General features: G+C 35.9%; 1 protein-coding gene across 1 annotated transcript in view; it reads right to left on the minus strand.

Moving 5' to 3' along the window:
• Positions 1-9,494: 9,494 nt before the first annotated feature.
• Positions 9,495-12,702, minus strand: part of LOC145980731 (uncharacterized) — a 58,922-nt gene continuing 55,714 nt past the window's right edge. Inside the window, exon 3 of the mRNA XM_083113793.1 lies at positions 9,495-9,643. The gene's annotated coding sequence lies outside the window, so the exon portion shown is untranslated. The remainder of the gene's footprint in view (positions 9,644-12,702) is intronic.

Below are 12,702 nucleotides of genomic sequence, written 5' to 3' on the forward strand. Positions count from 1 at the left end.
TTGATGCTCAACTTCATTCTCACTCAATTTTTTTTTTAATCGATTTTGTTTCTTTGAAAAAGCGTCTATTTACACCAGATTTTTCTTCACTCTATTATCCTTTGTTGGTCTGGATGTCCTTTTTCCGCACAACTTAAATAAATTTTGAGACATTGTACTCAATGATTGATTGATTTGGTTTATTTTACTTCGATTTCCTAACGCTTTTGGCTAATCGCGAAGATGTGGATGAATGATGATGTGATGAGAATGATGAACGTCACAGAGAACGTCCATTCCGGGATTAGAATCCGGAACACCTGGTGTTGTAGTGTGCTGTGATAACCACTCCTCCAGACATATAAAAATCCTATCATTTCTTTGAAGCATTTGTTGGAGAGTTTCGTTTGTTGTTATTAATATGCTTTTACACCTTTCATGGAAAGTTTGTGTCTCAAAAGTCTGCTCCCCGCCCATTTTCTTATGTTGAAACTTCTTGCTGTTGCTGATGTTTTCTAACTCTGCAATTCTGTCAAAGACTTTTCAGATATGTGATATTCTTTTGTGCAACACTACATATCCAAGATACAGTTTCATAAATGTAACGCAAGCACATGAAAGAAGCTACTTAATATTCATGATAATTCAGTAAATTTTTGGGTTAAAATGACTGGAATTTATGTATGGAAAGTTTAACCTTCAGGTATTTAAAATGTTTACAAAGAATTCATCCTCGCTAGCTAGATATTTTGGCGCGTTATGCAAGCATCGACATTTTATATGAGTCCTTCGATATTTTCTTCTTGTGCCGTGGTTTGTGATACAGTAAAACCTCGTTAATCAGGACTGAGGGGATAAGTTGACCGGTTTAACGAAAGTCCGGATTAACTGAAATAACCTAAAAGAACAATAGAAAGTGCATTAAACTCCGTTTATAGCAACAAAACACATTTATTATGCTGTATTTAAAGGGCATAGGCCTAAATACACTATACAGTACAGTACAAAGTCTGCGGGAAACATAATTTCATCAGTGGTTGACTGTCTTTTCTTTGGGAAGTTTTCTTGTTGACTTCTAGCCACATTAAAAAACTTGCATTCTCCTTTTTTGGGGGGCTTTTGCCTGTCCGGATTAAGCCAAGTCCGGCTTATCGGGGTCCGGATTAATGAAGTTTTACTGTATTTACATCCTACAACTTTAAATTAGGAAAGAAAGAAAAACTTATTAAAAATAAGATAGGTTCTTCGTACTTGACATTCTTTAAAAACATACCCTTACTGCCAATATCGTGGCAGAGAAGTAGGCGAATGGCAACAATTTGATAAAACTTACAACAATAACAGCGTTTCGACTTGGCCAGGATTTTCTTTTTCGGAAAGTGATCACAGAGAAAAACATTTCGCGGCAAGTTTAGAATGTCAGTAAGTAAGCATAATTTGAAAAATATTTCTATGTTGAGTAACAGCTTGTGCGTTTCCTTTCTTCCCTTAACTTCCAGGTCTAAATGCATATTCTGACGTTGTTATTCTTTCTTTCCTAAAAATAAGAAAAGCTTTTGATGACGCCCTCTGTATGACGCTCTATTTGCTTCAACCCCCTTGCAAGGGCCTGGTAAAATATTCAGTCCAGATTTGATGAATCCTTTCCTACATATGCTTTTATATTTTTCTGGTAGCGGACATATCTGGTATCCATTTTGTGTGCAATGTAGGTATTCGGTCGCCATTTTCCAATATGGCTGTCATACACAATATTATTTGTCAGTCGGATGATCAATACTACTCACACAAACACACACACACACACACATACACATACAACATAGACCTATATACGCACATACATATACGAGGGTCATCCAGAAAGTAAGTTCCATTTCATAATTTTGGGTAAAAATGACTGGAATTTATGTATGGAAAGTTTAACCTTCAGGTATTCAAAATCTTCACAAAGAATTCATCCTCGCATTATGATTTTGAATCAAAACCTTCCCTATTAATATGCAAGACCCTTCCTAAATTGTCATGACCAGAAGGCTTAAGCCCCCACCCTCGCATTACCAGAAGGCTTGCCCCCCCCCAATCGCATTTTACATGACAGATGCAAATATCCTAAGTGCTTACTTGTCCATAGTTTTAATTTCAATCCACCAGTCAATCTAATTAGCCTCGATTACGAATTCAAATATTCTCCCAATACAAGATGGTGTAGTGACAACGTTGCCTTGCAATCACGAGGTAGCGGATTAGATGCCCAGTAGAGGCACTTAGTGGTTCGGATTCCACTTTCAAGAGTAATTCCAGTCCAGACTATCTTTGCATAAAGTGGAATTAAAAACAAGCTCAAACAAACTAGCTTAAGCTTGTGCAAAAGCTTTCACATTTATGCACACATTTTTTTTTTTTTTACTGGTACATGGCAGTACATCAATTTTGTACAAAAAAATCTTCTAGAAATTGACATATGGCGCTATGTATTTTAAGAAACTTCTATTATGTGCTCTTCAAAGAACTTTGGTGAACGAAGTGCGATATATATAGACGTTGCTTTCGCAGTTATTCTTACAGTTAAGCATTATTATAGTCTACTGACATGTTAATTCATAACTTATGTATTAATTGAAAATACTGTTTCCCCTCATGGTATTCATTAATGTATACTGAGAGGAAATAAGGTATGAATGAAGAATATAGGGAATGTCTCTAATTACGTTAATATCTGGTAGCTATACTAACTAAATTTGGCCTTCTAATCACGAATCTGTTGTTAAAATGCCGCGGACGTGTGTAAAAATTCACGGGTAGCCCCACGAACTATGCACGGGTAGCCCCACAAGCCATTGACGGATAGACCCAAAAACCATTCACGGATAGCCCCACGAACCATTTCCGGCAAGGTTAGGTTAGTTTAGGCAAGCATAGTTAAAATTTTGTTCGTAAAACAATGCGAAAAAGCTCTTTTTTAAAAAAATCAACTTACATCAGCCTTTTCACGATTTCCGAACGTGTCCGCGGCATTTTAACAAGAGATTCGTGATTAGAAGGCCAAATTTAGTTAGTATACCAAAAATATTAACGAAATTAGATACATTCTCTATATTCTACATTCGCTCCGGAAATAAATTGAATATTGCAATGTGTGACAAATTTCTGCGATTAGTTAATAATTTAGTAAGACACACAATTACATATTCAATGCTAATTATCAAACTTAGATAACCTGTAAAACCACGTATTGCACGTTGCTTCCTAGAAGTATGATAAGTACAACACGCAGGAACAAATCAAAGCATTGACACCAAAATGTGTTAATGTGAAGAACAACATTTATTCCTTCGTGTTTTAGAATGTATAACGTAGTATGGCTCATGTAATACCGTCAAGAAGACTTGTGTTATCATGTGACTAAAGCAAGCTTTGTCATTGGCTGAACCGCGGAGCTGTGTGAGCAAATAGTTTGGCATGGCAGACGTGGAGACTGGACGGGTATATTGTAACTCCGTGAACTTCATTTTCTGCCTGCATGGCCTCGTAGTGGTTCGCCTTAAATTTACTTGTAGTTCTTTAATATATATATTCCACTTGTTTATATTTATTAGTTGATCATATAGGTTTTGTGCTGGGTTGCAGTAGTATCGTTAAAGCCATATTTTCTACAGACTGGTTCACAGTTTGACTGATTTACGTGGACAGACTTTTCGTTACGTGTTACACCTCCTAAGAGAATGTAAGTATAGAAATGAAAGTAATAGGAGAATGATACATATATAGGGTTGTACTTGTTGGCTGGAAAAACGAGGTTGAAATTTCGTTTAATCATATAAATTTGTGATGGGTTTTGTTATTGAAGGATTGTGACATTTATAGTTACTCAAAAGAATTGTTAATAAAGTTTGGAAGTGAAACTAAGCTTTTAAATGGATGATATTAACCAGGTTCAATAACTTCCATTCCGCAGATACGTAATTTGAGCCCCTTCTCCTCCTTTGTTTTGGAGGGGAAATAAGAGGTGTAAGGGATGTGTAAAAGGGCATGTTATGGCCTGTAAATGTGTGTATACATTTTTGGAACACTCTGTATCCTGCTTGCACAAAGTAAGTAGCAATTGTATAGCGCGAGAGCTCCCTTAGGGATGTTGCTTCCTAGGAGTTCCTGCACTTTCTGAACACACACAATGTCTCATGGTTTTGTAATGCTGTAATGTTTTAGTTACGTCACATGGACGTAATTCATATCATTCCCATGTTTGCAGATTAGATTACTACCAGATACCCAGCAGTGTTATATCACACTTTCATTCTCTGTGATTAAACCAAGATAAAATTGCAAAGCAAATTACTTACATTAATTTGGAAATTATTAATTTCAGTAGGTCTCCCCGATGGCGCAGTGGTAGCGTCGTCGCCTTGTAATCAAGGGGGCCCGGGTCCGATACCGGGTGGAGGCACATAGTGGTTCGGATCCCACTTTAAACTGATGTCCAGTCCCGATTAGCCTTACTGTGCATAAAGTGGACTTAGAAAACCAAATCAATCAATTAATTTCAGTACTGTGCATACAAACTGTTTAGTTATAACCGATCAATGTAATTTCTGCAGTTATGTAAAGGTATGCTTTAAAAAAATGAAACAACATGATCAGATTGAAGAAATAGGTTGTAATATTGTAGAGTCAGATTATTTCCATAACATCTTTACCTATTCTGCATTAGCAACTTGGAAACAAGTCATAATTTGCAACTGTCCCCGGTGTGGAGCAATTTGTTGCAATATTTTAAATAAAAATAACTTTTCAAATGTTACTTATCACATTAGTATATTAACCAATTTCTAGTCACTATAGTAACGAATAACAAACAAAATAACATGAATAGAGTAGCACAACAGAATTTTCTTCATTCTTTTCAGATTATGCTCAAAACTAAATAACAAAATATGATTGTAAAAATGTCTTTGAATTAAAGAACTGTTGCAATAGCCTCCTCCTCCGGTTGAAAACCTTGACATCATACTTTGATGTAGAAATACGTATATTTTTCAAACGTAACATCTTCAATGTATCATCTTCACTTCTTCTTCTACTACTTCTTTGGCAGCAATCTCATTCTTTTCTCATCTTCTTCACAGCCATCTTCAGTAGATTTCTTGTTTACTGCAATCTCATTACCATTACTATTTCATAACCATCTTATGTCCATTAAAGAAGGTTTTATTCTTCACGAGTGCACTTCTTCCCTTTGAAACTATATGTGCAAATGAAGCCCTTCAATAAAACTGCGAACCACATTATATATACCAACTTACATTATATATATTCCTTCTTATCGTTCTTCCAGCGAGACACTTTGTATATTTTTTTCTTGGCTCTTTCTGCTTTTATTCGCGTCACACACTTGTCTTTGATACATTGAAATAAGTCAGACAGTTGTGAGAGGAGAAGCCAAACATAAGTTCTTCCATAAAAGACAATATGATGATCAGCAGAACATAAATAAACAGAACAAATACAATAAATTCATGCTGTTTTACACACGATAATAAGAAACAATGAACTTTCTTGTAACAGCGATGATCAACTCACTGTTCAAATAAACTCACCTAACCTTTCAGATGAAACAGGATTATCCGTTCTAGCATCCGAGTAATTTATCGAATTACGAGAATTATTACAAACACTGTCACTATTCTGATTAGTATTACAATTAAGTGAATACTGACCACTAATATAAGATGATTGTTCATCAACATTTGCATTTCTTCTAACACCAACACTACCATTATTATTAGATCTGGATGGATAATCTTCACGTCTGAAATTAGAATTATTCACGTTATTATTAGTTCTTTCAGACCTTACAAACTGCCTTCTTGAGGGATTGCGTTCAAATCTTCTGGGAAATGGGCGATTATTTACATTATTCCTGCATTTTCAGTCTGTGTTGTAGAATCATAAGAATTCCGCTCAACATTTACTTGCCTGACGAAGTATTTTGGTCTGTCGAAACTTCTCTTCTTATTAGCCCTGTCATCAGAATCTGTATTATCACCGGGCAAAGATAAACTTTTATTCTTATCACTCGAATACAAATCAATAGTCCTTAATTTCTGCGTCAGTTGCTTAAGATCTTTAATGTTATGGCAGCCCACATTCTTTGAAATTGACTCAGGTAGCTGTTTCAAAATCATCCGTATTACTTCAACTTTGTTTGGAGTTTCCACAAGGTTACAATAAGCAGAGTACGTTTTTAAAGCGTATGCTTCCAATGACAAACCTGAAGCTGGGTTGTATTTTCTAGATCGTAACAATGTCAACTGACTTTCTAATAACTCATTAGATGCAAACTGATCAAGAAATTTATGTACAAAGTCCTCATAAGAAATGAAACTCTTCTTTTCACTGTTGAACCAGTAAGCGCCTACATTATAAAAACACTTACGAATTATACATAATTTATACTTGGAAGGAACACCAATTAAGTTTAACATTGTAGTTAGTTGTTCGATAAATTCTCTAGCAGACTGTTTTGAAACATCTCCTCCAAAACGTGACAATTGACTGAGTTCACTAACTCGTGAAAATCTATTAGAGCATGTATCAGACTGATTATAAGAATTCCATGTAGAATCATTATTCAGCCACATCGGGTTATAAGTACAGTTTGTTCTAGTACAAGGACTATGATTTACATTTAAGTCATCAGAAAACTGATCATGGATTAAGGAATGACATGTACTTTGACGTTGGCAACCACATACTGAAGTTTCAAGACCTGTGAAATTGTCTTTATTATCACAAGCAACGTAAGTTCTAGAAGGTATGGAATTTCTGTTAGATGTAGAACAAATCTGCTTTGATGTGTTTGTAGCACATAAAGAACTAGGTGCTTTATTTTCAATATCACAAGTATGTACGTGCTTATTATCATACAGTAAAGAGCTGTTCAACGAAGAAAGACATGAATGGTTATTTAGTGAACATGTACAATGGATTTTGTCAACAGTAGGATTGCTATTAGTAAATTCAGTATTATCTAAAACACAATGCCGCAATGCATATGTATTCTTGCCTTGTGAAGTGGTAGCTTTACCAAATTTATTTCTACTTTTATTGTGAGCAGATTTGCCCTTGCAAAATTTGGTTACATTTTCCTTTGCAGAATTCACTTCAGCATCAGATGTATCATAGCCAGAATAACCTGTATGAAATGTTTCGCATTTATTGTGTTCACTAAAAACAACATGCTTTATTTTAGAATTTAAACTTTTATCAGTTTGGCATGCCATGTGCCTATGTTCACTAATAAGTGCATCAACATTACTTAATTCTTTATCTGGTTGTAGAACGTCTCTAACCATACTAGTACAAATAACATCGCTTTGCTCTAAGTTAATGCATTTCTCATTTAAATCCTTAAGCATAGAATCAAATTCTTGCAACTTTACCTGCGTAGTATTTATATTTGTTTGTAGTGTACTTATAGAAGTTTCATGTTGGCACAACTGGTTTGATACGTGTTGTTTTAACGCATCATCATGATGGTCTAGTTTCGATTCAAGATCACTGACCTTCGAATTTAATAAAGTTACTTCATCATTTATACGTTCATTTAGTAACCTATTAGCTGATTGACAAGAATCAGAAACCTGCTGCAACTTATTTTCTACATGTTGGAGTCCTTCGTTCAGTTTTTCAGTACTTTGCTGCAACCTAACCAATTTTGTGCCCCAAACTTCACAGTTTGTTTGTAAACTTTCGCGCAGCGTTTCAGTGTTCTGATCAAGTCTATCTTGTAACCTATTCTCCAAAGCTTCTGTGTTCTGATCAAGTCTATCTTGTAACCTATTCTCCAAAGCTTCAGTGTTCTGATCAAGTCTATCTTGTAACCTATTCTCCAAAGCTTCAGTGTTCTGAAGTAACCTATTCTCCAGCGTTTCGGTATTCTGGAGCAACTTGTCTTGCAATCTATTCTCCAGCGTTTCGGTATTCTGGAGCAACTTGTCTTGCAACCTATTCTCATGTTGGGCCAAACTCAAGTGAAAAGCAGATAAAATTTGGTCAATATTGGGATTTACCGTATCCAAGTATGATTTTAAAGTGAATGGATTGAATTCTGGATTGCATGTCTTACAGTAATAGTCTTCTTTCATAGAGCTGAATATTACCTAGTGAATAACTGTAAGACCTCTACAATTTACATGTTCCCATTTCTTGCATGACGTGCATTCAATCATGCGAGTGTCAGAAAATCTGTCCTTACAACAGATTAAATCCTCCATTTGCTTACCAGAAATGTCCTCTTCGTTGCTTACTTCAACAACATCACTAAGATCCGGTTGAAGACACACGCTACTTCGAAGGACGTAAGGCACTTCTCTTTTCTTCATTATTGCATTATCAGTTCAGTTCTTATCAACTCACAATTTTCGAATCCTGTCTGGGTCGCCAATTTATTGCAATTGTCCCCGGTGTGGAGCAATTTGTTGCAATATTTTAAATAAAAATAACTTTTCAAATGTTACTTATCACATTAGTATATTAACCAATTTCTACAGTCACTATAGTAACGAATAACAAACAAAATAACATCAACATTGAATAGAGTAGCACAATAGAATTTTCTTCATTCTTTTCAGATTATGCTCAAAACTAAATAACAAAATATGATTGTAAAAATGTCTTTGAATTAAAGAACTGTTGCAAATTCCCGAGGCAGCCAATCAAGAAGCGAGCCACTGACGTCATCTCAATCAAGAACCTATTGCTTTCTCTCTTACTCGCGCTCTAGGCTGTTGGTAGGCTCGCTAGCAAGAATAATGCAGTCAGCTGGAGATGTTGCGGAAAAAACCTGACTCTGGCTCACATGATTTATCTATAAACAACAATAATTATAAATAGACAGTAAATCTCAGTGTGTAGTGGATAGCATATTGGCTAATGCTATCACCTTGTAATCAAGATATGCCAGTTAGATTTTTACTGGAACCATATTTCGGTGGTTCAGACATCATTTTGAATTATAGATCCAATCCCGGTTAGTCTATATCAGCATAAAATAAACAGGAAGAAATTTATTAAACTAATCTGATTAATAACCTACATATGTAATGACTGTAAGTGAAAATAATCATTCAGATGAAACCGAAATATTGGAATATTTCAAGAATATTTGAAAATCTCCATGACGTCACAATCTAGTGACAACAAAACACTGTCGGTTTATCTTTATTAACACGCTAGATGGCAGGTACATTTCATTTCATAAATATATCACTGATGTCATATTATTTTACATTATTATAAATTTTTAGAAGAGCAAGTTCAAGAAAAAAATATGTAAAATGAGTACCAATTTATTAAGACATATATTTGAGTTATCGGAATGAATTTTTGCTCCATCATATCTTCTGTGTCATGAGAAGAGTTCATAAATTTAAGTATGAATACCCTCTTTTCCTAAGTAATGTATCGACGTGTATAATATTAATCTCGCTAGGCATGTAAATGACAGACACATATACGAGAAAATATTAAATATGTTTATTATTGATAGAGGATGAGAAAGTTACATATGAATGCATGCTGTACAGATGAACTTGGATGATTTGGTGCGTCGATGACTTGCGATGATGGTAATGATGATGATTATGATTGCAATGATGTAAACCTGTAAAGACAGAAAAAGAGTGTTATGTATTAATACAGAGAAGATGCCGTCAAATTAGGTTATTAATTATATATTTACTAAAACATTACTACTTATAAGTCTGAGAAAAGTAAACTTTTGAAAGCAGCTGAGACAAAAGTTTGAGGCTAAACATCATCTGGCAGTTTTTATTATTAAGGTATTGAATTTTCAAAGCTTGTAATAAGTTCTCTTTACACTGTACAAGTTTTAATTATTACCTTAAAATTTTTGATACAAATCCACGTCATCATTCCATCTCGATCCCCATTGGATGCGCAATTCCTCGAGCTATGTATAACTAAATAACTGTGCTGTAAATTAGTGTCATCCGAATTGTATCTAATATTTAAACAATATGAATATTTTTTAGATAGATATGCTAATAATTGGGTTTTGTTTTGATCATTTTTATATTCTATTAATACTTAGGAATTATTTTCACTCTTATACAGGGTGTTTCCTGGCTGATTATACAAACTTTCAGGGATGAGGAGAAGGGCACATGAATCAATTTGAGATAAGGAACCCTGATCCGGAAACGACTTAGTCGAAAGTTTTATGCGAAAATCTGTGTATGAAGATGTACTACTTTTATTACCTGCGCAAGTTTCACAAGCTGCTACATTCACAACAGTTGTTCAAAGTGGCGTCCCCCAGCATGACATGACATCGTCGCACAAAGTTCTGGCGTACCCGTTGGAACATCCCCGGGGTCGTCGAAGCAATGTCACAGGCAGCGAGAATTCTTGCCAGCAGATCCTCTTCAGTCTCGACAGGTGCCTCGTACACAAGACTTTTACATGACCACACAAGAAGAAATCAAGTGGGGTCAGATCAGGTGACCGAGTTGGCCACGGAACAGAACACCCCCCCCCCCCCTCTTGCTATTCACCTTTCTCGCTGCCTGTGACATTGTTCGAACGACCTCGGGGATGTTCCAACGGGTACGCCAGAACTTTGTGCGACGATGTCATGTCATGCTGGGGGACGCCACTTTGAATAACTGTTGTGAATGTAGCAGCTTGTGAAACTTGTGCAGGTAATAAAAGTACTACATCTTCATACACCGAATTTTGCTTATAACTTTCGACTAAGTCGTTTCCGGACCAGGGTTCCTTATCTCAAATTGATACATGTGACCTTCTCCATCATCCCTGAAAGTTTGTATCATCAGCCCGGAAACACCCTGTATTTGTGTCATACATATAGTTATTGGATATACAGGACATTCCAAAACAATTAGAACCATAACAAAACGTTCCATGAGGAATATAACATTACCAACGATCAAATTTCGAGTGAAATACATTCGAACAAATCCTAAAGCTTATTTAGGAACGGCCCCCATAGTTCATAAATCTACAGCCAGGTGGCAGGTTGACCAGTAGTAAAAAGGCTGCCAGTGGTGAGGAGAAAGCATTTCGCGATTACAAGTTGACGTGAGCCTGTTCGTGTTGAGTCGAGTAGTGACGATGGATATTTCCAGAAGTTAGTGTTCAGTGATTAGGTTACATCGATTGCTGGAGCGTACAGTTATCAGTGATCAGCATCTTCTACGCTGGTTCCAATATCACTGGAGCTCTTCCTCTGTCGAAGGTCTGCTAGACCAGTGGTTTTTTTCCATCATCATCATCATTATCATTGTTCCCTTTAGTCGTTACTAAACGTCTAATGTACCCCAACCATAGATTTTCTCCGAATTGTGGGTTTTGGGAATTTTTTGGGCTGCCAGATTGGTTGGGCGTTTTTGATGTTGGAGGCTTGTATCTCCAATAGAGCAAAATGACATTAGGGCTGTATGTGGAAAGACGGTAAACAAATAATCATTATAATCCTACGTGTTTTATTGCATTTGGTGTTTCTACATTTACAATCTTTATGATTAGTTACAAAAATAAAAATGTGGAACCAATGTGTGCTAAGAAGTACATAAAACACTTTAATTTCCATATATTTTACCAGAGTTATTGAAAGAAAAGTAAAGAACACAAATAAGTTTGTGAACAAACTGTCAAGCACGGTTTTGGAGTTTCTATTGTAAATCCTCAGAGTTTGTAGTGAGAAGGATGTGCCTGCATAACCTGACACAGTCCCTTGATGTCTGGTTGTGTACTTGAAACTTTCAAGCGGAGATTCGGCTCCAAATTTAGCCTATTATAGATTTCGAACTAATATTTTAATTCAAAATATGTGAAACAAGGATGTGTGTCAGTGACAAATTCAGCCTTATTTTCCTGTTGAGTGTTAAAGCTATGACGTCTGCTCTACACACCTGCAGTAAAAAAATGTTGTTGTGTGAGTATTCTCGACATTTCTCTTCCTGGCTGATCGCGTACTCCCTTCAAGTTGTTCATGTACCCCTGGTGGTACTCGTACCACAGTTTGAGAACCACTGTGCTAGATAATTTGGCCTTACATAGGCAGCCTGTTCGCTGGGATTGATCATACCAATTTTCTTCTCGATAGAAATGTTACCCACGCCAAAAACAGTTTATGAAGAAGTGCCCAAATATCTTTCAATTCACGTAAGTGGAGTGTGGTTTGGACAGTGCCCTGGACATATCCCCAGAGACCGATGTGGAGAGAATTAGGGAATGTTGTGAAGTAGCTCCATGTTAAGTATTAGCAATTAAACTTGGATATCCAAGAATTATTTTAAACTTGGAAAGTTCTTTGCTGGTATTTTTTATTATTATTATTAAATCCTGCATGAAATTGACGTTGCACACTCAACACTGACCGGCTCCCGTAAAATTCTAAGTCCTCTCTACCAACGGTTAGGGGTTGAAATCAAAATTACTAACTTCAATTGAATATGAAAGTAGATTTCAATATTCCTCACTATCATTTATACATTTATAGGTATCCAGTACATAACTTTTTACTCTTTACTCATTTGTTTTCCGACTTATATGTTGATAAATTCGTATTGTAAAGTCATCATAATTCAACATTATAACATTTGAGCACCTCACCAGTGATGTGCGTCTACGCGAAACAACGATAGTCTACATTCTACACGTACACTATTTTATACA

Source organism: Lepisma saccharinum, chromosome 28, assembly GCF_977018435.1.
Source record: "Lepisma saccharinum chromosome 28, izLepSacc3.1, whole genome shotgun sequence".
Classification (NCBI taxonomy): domain Eukaryota; kingdom Metazoa; phylum Arthropoda; class Insecta; order Zygentoma; family Lepismatidae; genus Lepisma; species Lepisma saccharinum.